The sequence below is a fragment of the Struthio camelus genome, chromosome W (genome assembly GCF_040807025.1).
Source record: "Struthio camelus isolate bStrCam1 chromosome W, bStrCam1.hap1, whole genome shotgun sequence".
In the NCBI taxonomy this organism is placed as follows: domain Eukaryota; kingdom Metazoa; phylum Chordata; class Aves; order Struthioniformes; family Struthionidae; genus Struthio; species Struthio camelus.
Genome location: NC_090981.1, coordinates 21,567,602 through 21,580,713, shown reverse-complemented (window position 1 = coordinate 21,580,713; position 13,112 = coordinate 21,567,602). Strand labels below are relative to the sequence as shown.

Here is a 13,112-nt window from a genome sequence, read left to right as displayed (position 1 = left end):
CCACCTTGGTATTTCCTTATCTTTATTGTCTTTTAAACACAGGATGTGAACTTACACAAATGGGAAAAGTTAGTATTGCTCCAGTGAGTGGAAGACTAGGAAGTGCGGCTGTTTATCTGTGTGGTGTACCGTTTTGGAAAAAGCAGTTAAGAGAGGAGTTGATGCATTCTTTTAGAGACAACATGCACAATAGTCCTAGCAGATTTCCAACTGTTACTCGTTCTGATTTTGGTATAGATAGATAATTGGCATAGATGATACTGGATCACAGAGCTCTTCAGTAAGGCTAGGCATGTGATTTGGCCACATATTTAGAACAGAAGTTCAAGATATTTGTTGTGTATTCATTTTTCTCTGGTTGCATTCAGAATGCTCCCATGTCTCGTGTAATCTCCTTTTCTTTTATAACTGAGTTGTCTTGTTTGATGCTAGAGGATGAAAACTTGGAAAAGTAGTAGTGAAGAAAAATATCTAGGAACTGTGGGAATCATGCTGTCCGTTTTAGATTGCAACAAGTGATCTACATCGTTCAAGTGGCAGAAATTAAAAGAACTTTTCACAATGATTATTTCTCACTTAAAAACTTGTGACTACTATATGTCCCTAATGGCTTCTAGATATTTAGCTGAATGACAGTTAGTAAAGGAGCTGTGTTGATCTGTTTGTGTTCTTTTGGACATTTCAGTCGATAGTTATAAAAAAACTGTAAGATCAATTTCAAAACCTCTTAGCAACCACATAAAAAATAACAACTTTATTGATTCTCAGATAATTGTCCTGGAAGGTATGATAGGGGTTTAACGACGCAAATGTAATGAAGTACGTTTATCAATGGATTGTGTGGTGGTTATACTGCATTAGGAGCCTACATTAAGGTCCTATCAGTGGGGAGTCTGGAGGTAAGCTTTCAGGGGCTCTGTCAGAGATTTACGAAAGTGAAGAAATCGTGCAAATAGCAGAAAAAACAAATACAGCAGAATACCTGTAGCAAAAGGCAGACGTTTCGGGGGAAATGTAAGAGCCATGTTCTCTTTATTAATCTAGCCAGTTCCTTAAAAGGATGTGAAACATAGTCTGTCATACATATGTCCTAGATTTTATAGGAGAGACTTTGTGAGAAATATTTTCTGAGCCTGCTGGGATATAGTCAGGATTATGGCAATTCCCCATAAGAACATGTGTTTACCAGCACCAGCTTCCTTTTAAAATGCTGTAAAAAGTTGCTTTCGTGAATACAGTTTTCCCCTCCCCTCCTTTTTGAACAGGCAAAACAAACAGGATATCTTGGTCATAATGAGCAGTATAATGAAATGATAAGTACATCCTAACTGCAGCTTGTTTATATAATGGTTATGCAAACAATTACTTTAAGATATGTTTCTGTTTCTGCAAAGCCTAAAAAGCTTTAAGCAATATTGTCTGGTTTTGTTCTTTTCTGTTAAAAAATACTGTTAATTTTTAAAGAAGGACACTCAAATGGAAAAGCATTGAAATCATGCCAATCTGTAAAAATCTATACAGAATGAAAAATTAGTGATCATCTCTGCATTGGCTTTATTTGTCAGTGTTGATTATTTTACATTACTAGTGTTATGAGATCCAATCAGTGTTTGAAATGGGATACATTTATAAGCTAGCAAATCCTAAAAAATAAGATCTTGGAGAAAATAGTAGTTGTTAACAAACACCCACCAGTACTGTTCTGTACGCCACACAATATGTTCAGGTACTTTTCCTGCTCTCATGTGGAATGTGCCAAACAATGAGATTTCCATTATTTCTTTAGTAGTTTATTTCACAGTATTAATAGATGTCACCGGTAAGATGTTTTCCCAACGTATATATTTTTTTCTTCTTGGAGAAAAATGCTAATTTGTCTTCTTCCTTGATGCTTATACCTTTAAAATGTTTTTAACTTGTTTGTTGCTTAGACCCTTTTTTGAGCAGGGAGTTTGGAATAGGTGATTTCTTGAGGTCCCTTCCAACCTGAACAATGCTGTGATTCTGTGATATTTTGGGTGAAAATGCTATTCTGTCTATGGGTTGTTCCTTAGGGCATATAAAGCTCTTAGAAATGTCTTTCCTGATTTTTTTTTTCTCCCATCTTTTCTTTTGAGAAAGTAGTGCTTTTCTGAAAATGGATTTTATTTTGACTGAAAAAGCATTTTTAACAAATCAATGTTCAAGGTTAAAATTTATGTTCGTAAGGGCATGGTTGTAAGAGCATCCTTTTTGAAAGCATTTGAACCTTTTGTATGAGAAAATCAAATGTATTTTCATGGGGAAGATACTGACTTTTTGTAAGGAAAAAGTGACCCTTTCATACCTGAATGATAAGAACTTTTTTTTCCTTTTTTAATATTTTGTATGCCTCCAGATGACTTAATTTTAAATTTTGAAGTAGATAATTTTAAAGGGGACTTAGTGATTCTGCTGTAACAGAAATTTGAACACTAGTACACGACATGTTGAGTAGAATCACTTTGTCATGTTAGTGTCACAATGTCACAAATTTTTTAGGGGGAAGGCTGGACAAATTCATTTTGAGAGTAAGTCATAACATTATTAAATATATAATAATTGTTACATAGGGTATATAACCGTTAATATTAAATATTACGTAAAATATATATAGTCATTAAAATCATTAATTATGTTAAATGTATAATCATAGAACGGTTTAAAGGAAGAAACAGAAGCTCATTACCATTTAAAGAGCCTTTTTTAAACAAATGAAGGGAACAGCCACCCTGCCCAAATAGGGTGAGTCTTTGGCAGGAAGCAGGAGTCAGCAGCTTAGTAAGTAGAATGAAAGTAGAGATGGAAATAAGTAAAACTACAGGATATTTTCTGCATTTGGCTAGTTTGGTGGGCTCTAACAAAAGATCGCTGAGACAAATGAACAGTGCATTGTTTCAGTTTATCTTCCCTCAGAGGTAAAATCTGCCTTTTTTATGTGGAAAATTATTCAATAATAGAAGTTATTACTTAAAGTTGCTCTGTGGCCCCTGTGTGCAGGTAGTAGAACGACATATCATAGAGGAGAGGAAAGGATGCTGCTGCGGTGCGCTCAGCAGGAACTGTATCGCTTGGCTTAATACCTCCATGAAAGCGCTGCTGTTCCCCCTGGCCCAGCTGGCAGGTGGGTGAGTAGCAGCAGCAGACTATGTTCTGGATCTTGCGCAGAAGTTAAGATTGTTAGAAGTTGAGGTAAATCACACTTCTGCATTCCTTACAGTTTATCTTGGGGTTGTGTCAAAGGCAGCAGTCGTACGTTCCACTCCACGTGTGCAGAAAATGTTCAGGACAGACATGGTCTTAAAGACCATAGAAAGAATTAGCTGGCTGGAAAAGTTTCTAGGTGTTTTCTGCTTCTGCAGTTGGCATGAAAATCTTCCTGTCTGAAAAAGTTGCCTTACAGTGTAGAGTACAATGAAGTAAGCATACTGTAGTATGAGTGTAGGGTATTTCATATTATCAGCGAATAGTCTTGTAGTAGTTTAAAGGGCATACAAACATAAATTAATCAAAACAGCAAATGAGAGGTCTTTCTTTAAACAGATAACTGACCTCTTATTTATTTGGATAGTTTCACTGAGATTACGCGGACAGTGCATTAACTTTTGTACAGTCCTTGAATCACGTATGCTGTTACAGTTTTAAAATAACAAATATTAATTTCCAACTCCAAAGGTTTCTCCTTCAAGGCTAATTAAAACAAACAAGTTTATTTTGCTACGCCCCCTTCCAAAATGCTCAAGTGCACGCGTTCTGACTTAGTGCTTTGAGCCCAATTTTCTTTATGCTAGAATCTCAAAGGAACTACAAAACTGTAGGGTGGAAAGGATGGCACTTATTAGGAGAAATTCAGTTATTCTCAGTGAGCTTATCAGATGTCTTCGTGCTGTGTTACAGCGCAAACAACTTTTCAGCTAGGCATACCACTCAGTAGCCTGAACGTGGATTTCCTTTTGTTAGGTTGTTTTCTTTTGGGAGTGAAGAAATGAAATTAGTCTCTTCTAGTATTAGAAGTAATGCTCGTTCATGAGAGCACTAAACGGAATAATATTTAGAAAAGGAAGCAGAAGAGACTGTAGGGAAGTACCTCCTAACAGCCACATGCTCCCCAGGTGAGTAAAGTCTTAGCCACACAAGGATTAATGGCAAAGCTTTCATGTACTTTGGTGGAGCTCGATGTCATCCTTTGAGTTATACTTTGCTTTTGGAATAACTGAATTATGTGGAATTCTATTCAGGGTGCTAAAAACGCAGTAGAAGACTGACTCCTAATGAGCACGCTTCGTCCTCGCTGTGTGGCTTCTGACATACAGGTTACTTACAGACTGCATATCATCTGTCATTGTAATTGTTAAAAATGCTTGATGTTAACTCAAGCTACGATGAATTTTCTGTGGAGTTCATGAGGGTAGAAGGTAAAGCAAGTGAACTACACAGTATTACTTACCTCCACGTGACTTCTTTAAATAATCTCTCCTAAGACTCCATAGAGTCTGAACGCAAGTTGCCTTACGGTCAAGGTTGGATAAATCTGCAATCTTGAGGCCTAGGTAGATGGCTGGGAGAGGTGTATCTCTGTTTAGCTGGAAACAGTTACATTTATTCTCATTTAAAACCAATTTTGAATGTGTATTGACTTCAGTAGGCACAGAATCGGGCTCTGTATTTGCGTCTTTCCAGGGCTGTGCATAGATTGTTTCTGTTTGCCCATAATACAGGGTTTTTCTGCAGTTAGTTTTTAAAACTAGCATCTTTTTGTTGTTGGAACACCATTGGGCTTTGTTGCATTCCCTCCTCCTGTCCTATCAGTGTAACTTGTGTAGTACTTGCGTGCTGATTAAAAGCAGCGCTTTTACTTTGACTTGCTTCAGAAGTACCATACTATTACAAATTGCTGCTGTGAACTTTTGAACTCAGGGAAACTTCTGAATAAACGTGATAACGGATAAGGTAATCCCAGTCTCAGAATTCATTCCTTCCCAGAAATAAATCATATCTTTTTTCAGTCTCACTGTTAACTTCACTTTTTTTTACAATAAATCGTTATTTCAAATTCATCTCTGCTTTTTAAAATACAAAAATAAAAAGGGGGAAGCTCAATGGGAAAGAGGAGATATTTTAAAGTTGACTGGGCAGATAATTTCCTTTGCATGATATATTTTTCTTGGCTTACATAAAAGGAAGAAAAGTAAATAAAACAAACTAGTACAAAAGAGGTGCTCAGTGAGTGAGAGAAAATCCAGACATTGAATGGGACAAGTAATAGAAACAATGTTATTTCACATAATTAGAAAAAACACTATGGGAGCCCTAGAAGGTAACAAAATTGGTTGAACAGTGTGCTGCAGGCTGCATTAGAGTATCACAAACCCTTCTATGACTTATTAGTGTCAAAACAGTGTCACAGGATGTCAGGTTGTCATCTTGTTTGAATGCACGAAGCTAGAACTGAATGCTTCAGTAGCCAACGAAGTTCAGTTTGAGCTGCAGTGTCTCACTTTACAGTCTCGAGGCATCTGTTTGAATATGTATTGATTAAACCCAAGTAATTTCCCTCTTAGAGTTAATAAAGAGAATGTAAATATAAATGAGAAGCTAGGGCTTGTACACGTAGGTATAGTAGGAAAATTATTGTTCGTGCACGTGACATAAAGATGGAGCTGCAAGCAAGCGTTCTATGCTTTTGGTGCTGTCTCCTTTTGTTCTGCATTTATGGCCTCTAGAGGTACCACCTGTATTCGATGAATAAAGATTTTTCAGTTGTTGCATGTCTTCTGCAAAGCTTCCAAAACGACCTTTTCCAAAGACTGTTGCTGCCTATTTGCGTCATGTTTATTGTTTAATTGGATTGCTCTTGTAACATGGAGCTCTGTTCATAGACAAGGACACAGGCTGTATGAAAAGCCAGACAAATACAGAGCGATGATATGATCTCTGTCTCAAAGAACATATAGTTTTTAATATGGTGCAGCATACAGCTGAACACCAGGGAGAAGTAGTGAGATGGTGTACGACAGCTGGAAAGGAAGTCGTCTTTGCCCAGACTGGCTTTGTTAGGACCCACTGCCCAAGCTGTCTTGCATACATCAGTAGTGCATCTTCACTATTTCCTAAGTATGGTAGCAGTCCTGAATACATTAGAGTACTTTCCTTACACTGCATAGCAAATAGGGTTACAAGACCAAATACGTTTTTGATAGAACTCAACTATAACAGTGCGGAATGAGGAGGAATGGAGGAACTGGATTCAAAGTCCCAGTTATTTCCAGCTGCTGACAGAAAATGTGCCTTCCTGAATTGTGGATTTTAATTGGGTGTTGAACTTTCTGCTATGTGCTAAATAGATTTAACATAATGAAAAATTACACTGTTCTGTTTGTTTGAAACTGAACAAACTTGGTTTTATGCTCTCGGTGTTTCTTATTGTTAGTCACGGAATAGAACTCAGATACTTCCCAGGTTTCAAGCATTACTTGATACTCATTTGTATTGTATACCGAAATTAAAGATGTAAAGGCTTTCCTTTCTGCCTGTGAGCTACTGTAGCATCCGATGCTCAATAAAAGGCTATAAATATATTTTACATTATATTATATATATATATATATATAGTATATATATATATATAAAGTATATCTCAGACCTATAATTGTAAAATGTAACGTTATTCCATAATTAAAAGCTACCATCTTGGCATTCCAGGATTTAAAGCTTAAAATTTGAATATTAACTGTTGCACATGTGTGGGCCTTTTGTCAACCACTATAAAGGTATTTACAGCTGATATACTTTATATTTGATTGAAAGTTTAAGTAAATCCCCAAATATTTTGGTGTAGTAGTTTTGGGATGCCAAAAATAACATACCCCACGTGGCATTTGGCAGCCTCTTTTTTAGAGTGACAACTGAAGTATATATTTAATTGACAATTGATCTTTTATTTGTTCCTGTTGTTTATGTATCCATAAATAATTAAAATGATGCATTCTCAATTACCAGTGGTGAGTTGTTGGGTTTTTTGGGGGAGGAGGGTGTCAATAAATATTTTCCTTGTGCTCCCGTACAGGGATTCAGTCCTTTCTGTGCAGCGCTGAGACAGTTCTTGGCTGAGATACTGGATCAGACTCCTTTCTGAAGCTACTGAATTCCCTGCATCTTTGTTACAAATAGGTCACTACAATCCAGTTATGCGTTTGTACTCCACAGCTTTTTACTGAGCGAGCAGAACAAGAAACTGAACCTGCTGCTTATTTGCTTTCTGCCTGCCATACCAGTGTTCATTCACACAGGTTAATTGACAAAGAGCAAATGCTTGTCTGTATGGCCTTTCTGCTGCCTTAAGTATATGAGCGTAACTAAAATGATGGCTGTTGGCTTCACAGTGCAAGGTCAGTGGCGGGATTGGCTTAAAGCATTCCCGCTGGTCCCGCATCGCGTTGTCTTCGTCTCCGCACTGCCCCACAGAAGCCCCTTGGGTTTGCTGGCACGATTGCTTGCAAGGCTGTGCTGAGGCACATCAGAGGCTTGGTCTAGTTTGAAGAACCCTGTGAAAGGTATTTTACCTGTGAGTAATGCACATCATCAGGTTACAGGGGACTTTTGCTTTGCAGAAATTCTTACTTGTTTCCTGTACCTAGTATGTTGTTGCTTTCTTTTCCCTTTTACTGTGAATTACTTTCTTTGCTCTTTGTTTCTCCATTCATCTAATTGTATTTTATATTTGTCAATAACAGGATTTCAGTTCAGAGACATCAGTTTTAGCTGGGAAGAATGGTAGCAAAGGAAATGCTATGTTTTGGAAAAACAGAGCTCATGTTTAAAAAGAAAGAAGATTTCTTTTGTTTTGCTTTGTTTTACAATCTAATCATTGTTTAGTATCTGTTACAATATAACATCCGTAGGATACTATTATACCAGTGCTGCTATTACCACATCTCTGTGTGGTAATTTGTAGTTGGATGATTTCTTCATGATTTCCTAATGGAAATGTATCATGAAGCAATACAAACGCTTTTTCTTGAATACATATGGATGAAGTATTATGGGATGTTCTCTTTTCAGCTTTGAGTTCTATGAGCAGACAGGATTTCTTTTACCTGTGTAAATATATGTGTGTGTACATCTCTCTCGGCAGGCTGAATTGCCAGACAGGAAATACGTTTTTCTGGATGAAAATTTTACAGAATATTTAACATCTAGCTTTGATTAGTTAAATATCAGAAGTTTCTACTAGCATTTTAGAGAAAAAAATCTGTATTTGAATCTGTGTTCATGTTGGAAACAAGCTGCTCATCTCTTGTCATCCATGGTTAGCAGTTGCAATTTTAATTGCAATTACTTTTATTTTGAATTTGACCAGTTTGCTCCTGATGTGCTTGTGAATGCTGTTCAGTTTGTTTATTCCTCTGGTGATATGCTGGATTCAGCCATTGCAAAGCTCTCAAAATAATCCCAGCTCTGAGTACTATCCTTACCATATGGTTTGCATTATATATAGCATAGTTTTACTATGTTAAATTGTATCAAGAAATGCACCTCCTGAATAAAACTCCAAGTATAGTCATGGGGAATCTTTTTTGGTCATACTGCTTGTTCTCTGAGGTGTTGTCCAGTTTCACCACATCAAGAAAAGACTGAAAAGCTTATTTTAGGGAGCAGAATGCAGGAGTCTTTTACCCTTTCTTTACACATAATTGAAGACTGTCTTCAGAAAGAGAAGATTTCCATGAAGAAAATGTGTTTATGTGACCATTTTTCTCTTCAGAATTTTAGCCATCGTGTTTCACATGGTCTTTCAGATGCTGTTTAGAAGGAGGAGATGTTGCAGTACTGTCATGAGGAATTCTGTGCATCTCCAGGTGAAATGCCGTCCTTCAGCCAGCCACTGATGGATGCACAATTTTCTTGCTTCTGTGGCTTCTCGCATACTCAGCAGCACCAACTGATGGAAAATAATGCAAATATAACAGCTAAGGGGAAATATTCTCATTCAGTGGGGAAATTGTTGCAGAAGTGTAAGTTCTATAGAGCATTTCCTCCTTCTACCGTACTTTTAATTAACATAAGTCAGCTACTGATGACTATTTTGCCGTCTCCTGACTTCAGGCTAAGCAGCAGGAAAATGAGAGAGAGTTCTGTTCACTTTCATCCTCAAAGGATGAAGACAGTAGCAAATCTTTTGCGCATTTACTGCTGGAACTTTTTGCCAGGTTCCCTCTTCATGTTCCCTGAAAAAGTCACAGAGACAATGCATTCATTACAAGAATTTCAGTTTGCAAGCAGCCTTTATTTAAGCAAAGAATCACAAAGATTCTTTTAAGCACACTGGATTTTGGCGGGGGTGGGGGGAGGGAGGAAACTGTTTTTGAAATATGGCAAACTTATGCTGAACCCTCCATTTATTATATTTAAATTAGCAGAAGAAATTAACTAGGCTATGCCACCTGCTGAAGTTTTAAGGAAAAATGAACGTTTTAAGTGGTGGACATTGCTGGCTAAGCACCTGCAATCAGAATTTAATGTTAAAGTGTGAAACAACTTTTGACCACAGTAGCTGTTTCTATACCTTCAGAGAGAGTGTTTATTGTGTTTCTATTTATTTAGGTAATAAAACTCAATGATTAGCTCATTTAAAGTTGAAAAGTATTAGGGGGTATAAAAAAAGTGTATTTTCATCTTTCAATTTAGAACTACAAATTAGATTTGAAAGGATGAAATATTTTTGTTCTGAAAACTTGAAATGTGTGGTAACCAGGAATAGTCAGTTTTTTTCTCTTATTTAAGCTATGCTTCCTTTCCAGTTAAATTCCAGTTAAAATTCCAAGTTAAAAACTCAAACTCAGTGAAGCTGTTCTGGTTGGTTTTTGAGCTATTTGTATGCGACATGGCCCATATGGTCTATAGATGTCTTTTACCTTTAAACTTTTGTATTTTAATTCTCATTCTTAACCTCATCTTTGTACCACCTTGTGGAATGGTAAGGGTGGATTCTGCAATCCTGTAATTCGTGTAAGACAGCACGTATGCGGTTGGCATTTATTTTACTTCTGAAACCTACTTAGTTTGAGGTTGTATCAATAGTCACAGTGATAAACTGGCAGCTAGCGTTCACATCTATGGAGGACATTTAGCAAGATTGGGAAGCTATAGAACCTAACTCAAGTAGAGCATTATCCTAAGATCTGTGTGTGTGTGTTTTTTTGTTTTTTTTTTAAGGGGTGGCAGAGACAGAAAAAATGAGAACTGCCCAAATTGCTTATTGTGAGAGCATGTTTTGACAAACATGCTTACTTTTTGCAGAGGGTATGTGACCCGAAATGTTTTAGTGCATTGGATAATACTGCATCTTCACTTTCTGAAGACGTGAGACAGCAGTGTGAAAGTGAACTTAAAGCCATTCTCCCACAAAATACTGTCTGGTGAAAATCGTCTCCATTCTGACAATAGGAGACACACAGAAGTCTAAAATGACAAATCTTAAATATTACTTAAAACAACTGGGATCTGAAGTTATGGATCTCTGAACCTCTTGCTGTAATGCAGATGATCACATCCCTAAAATGAGAATGAAGTTCTTTCTCTTATCGCAGTTGTTGCTGAGGTCATTCTTTTTTGAAGGAGTGACGTTTCTAGGTAGTTCTGGACAGAAGGGCATACATTCAGTTCATTTTTAAGTTTCAGTTCCCTGTAAGTGCAGTTGTTATTTGATTGTACTAACTTATACAATTACATTTTTTTAACTAGTGGACAAGCGACTTCTGAAAAATAGTCTTTTTCAAACCATTCCCCTACTCTGTCGCTTTTACTGATACTGAAATTTTATATTGGCGATGACAATGATCATGGCTAAGAGATTTCTGAAGTCTTCCTTGCACAAGTTCTCTAGAAGCCCACTGGTTACTTTAATGGTGATAAAATTACCCCCAGGGGAATAAAATAACCTGCAGTGCATTCTTTTTTTCCTGCCTGTTTCTCCAGCCTAGTCACTCTTGCATACATCTTCTGTGTCCTCGGGTTAGCCTCTGTTCAAAGATCATGCCTTCACTTTCCGCTTCAAGCAGCTTGCAAGGCTATTACTCGACACATCAAAGTCTCATTTCCTATTTCTCCCTGCTCTCTGGAAGATAAACTTGGCTGGGTTTTAGGGAGATGTGTACGGTGCTCTGCAAATACCATTAAGCATGTCCTCGCGGTCTTGCGTTATACCAGTTGTCTCACCCCATTCCCTTGCCCTGATCTGCTCATCTGTAGTACAAAGAAGATTTTAGTTGCGCTGCAAAATCTGTCTCAGCTCTTAAGTTGCTCACTACCCAGTAGTTGACAAGCGAGGAGAGGTTTTGTGTGATCAACACGGAGTGGATACACATATAGATACTAGCAAAGCAGAACTCTTTTTTTTTTTTTTTTTTTTTTCTGGGTCTTGTGCTTGCAAAAGCAACTTAGCTGTTAGTGTTGTGATGGTATGAGCGACAGAGCATTTTACCACGAGTAAGCTATAATGTCAGCCCAGTGCAGCCTGTTAAAGCATGAAGCTTAAAATATACAGAAATTTTATGTTTCTGTTCATAGAGCACAACAGCTGATTCCTTTCACTGCAAGGATTTTGTCTTGATTTGAGTGGTCTCCCCGAAGAATAAACTTAGTATTTGGGGATTGTTCAAAATGAACAGTTTCTAATTAGGTTCACATTATAACCACTTCTGTTTTCTCATATAAAGTTGGAGTGAAGGCTTTACAGTGGTTCCCCACCCCTCCTTTTCTGTAGCCACCTCCCTTCCCTCTGCTTCGCTCAAATCTCGCAACCACAGTGAGAGCCGAAAATAGGTAGGTGAGATTGTTCTTACACACTGCCTTCCTCCCCAGCTACTCCTTATGTTTCAAGGAGGGGAAATAGCCCAATACATTAAAGAAAACCCATGTTTTTTTCATTTAAAGAGAAAATGGTACTGAACAATCCTTTATCTTCAGTAATTTGATGAGAAATAAAAACTCGATTTTTCCAGCTTTTGCAGCTTAAAACTGTGAGCGTGCTTCTCAGTTCTTTTAATAGCTTTTCAAGAGCAGCTGTCTTAAGACTAGCTTTGTGGTTGGGGGGGTGGTATGAAGGAGATTAATGATTGAGGTTTTGTCTGCCAATGAATATAACACCTGCAGAAAAGTATTTTCTTCAAAACCCTTATGTTAGGGCATTTTTGACCACATATCAGTGATTCATACAACGATTTTGTTTAGACCAGCACAGCTGAATTTTTATTATTCATAAACATATTTCTTGCCAGTTGTCATATGAATAAAGTGGAGCTGGTGTGTATATATATATGTATTTTTTTTTCCTGCAGGCGTTTCCTTTTATTATAGTCAAGTAAAAGGAGGATTCATTTGCTTCCCTAATAATACTTCTGTCGTGTCTCACATCATTTAAAAATACGTTATCACCTTTCTTTATCAGCCACCTTTAAAATAGCTTCCTTTTCGACGTTCGCTTCTGTTATACTTGTCTTTATTCTGATTAAGATTAAGAAAGTTGTGAATGTTTTATTGTCCTTGATCTTCTGAATTGTTTAAGCTCCGACTTATTCAGAACTCTATATTGAATTTTCTAATCAAAGTTCTTGCTTTCTTCCTATGTAGAATTTTCTCTTCTTTTTCCCCTTGCTGTGAGGAAATGATGAAGAGTCCTGAGAATGAGTGTACATAGATATACTTCTGCTTTATCCTTGCTTATTATTTTGGACGAGGTACTGTTGCAGACTGAGGAGAGAGAAATCATCCATCTGTAAAGCACTGTCGTCTTCCCACTCGAGGATGTTCTGCATCACATGTTAGTCTGATTGCATGGAGAAGTGGAGATAAGATGCGATAGGATTTTACTTCCTGTGCTCAGCATGCTTCTCTGTTCCTCTCTGTCTTCCTGAACTATAGTAACAGAAACTTTGGTAACACAAGTTGCTGCATTCAGGCCAGTAAAATAATAGCATCCTTAGGAGAAGGTACATCGTTATTACATCTATGGCTGCAAGTCGGTGAGAGATGAGGGTGCTCAATAGCTTAACGTTCGCACCTATGTTAAATTTATGGGAGGACTGAGTGATGCA

General features: G+C 37.3%; 1 protein-coding gene across 6 annotated transcripts in view; it reads left to right on the top strand.

Annotated features, from left to right (window-relative positions):
• The window catches only part of LOC104150249 (synphilin-1), a 112,813-nt gene that overhangs the window by 52,247 nt on the left and 47,454 nt on the right, over positions 1-13,112 (top strand). Inside the window, exon 6 of one of the 6 annotated variants that reach the window (XM_068924766.1) lies at positions 12,649-12,838. The exons of 4 other annotated variants lie outside the window; for them this stretch is intronic. The gene's annotated coding sequence lies outside the window, so the exon portion shown is untranslated. Of the gene's footprint in view, positions 1-9,013; positions 9,033-12,648; positions 12,839-13,112 lie in introns of those variants that run through there. One more of the 6 variants, XM_068924771.1, reaches the window with a different exon arrangement.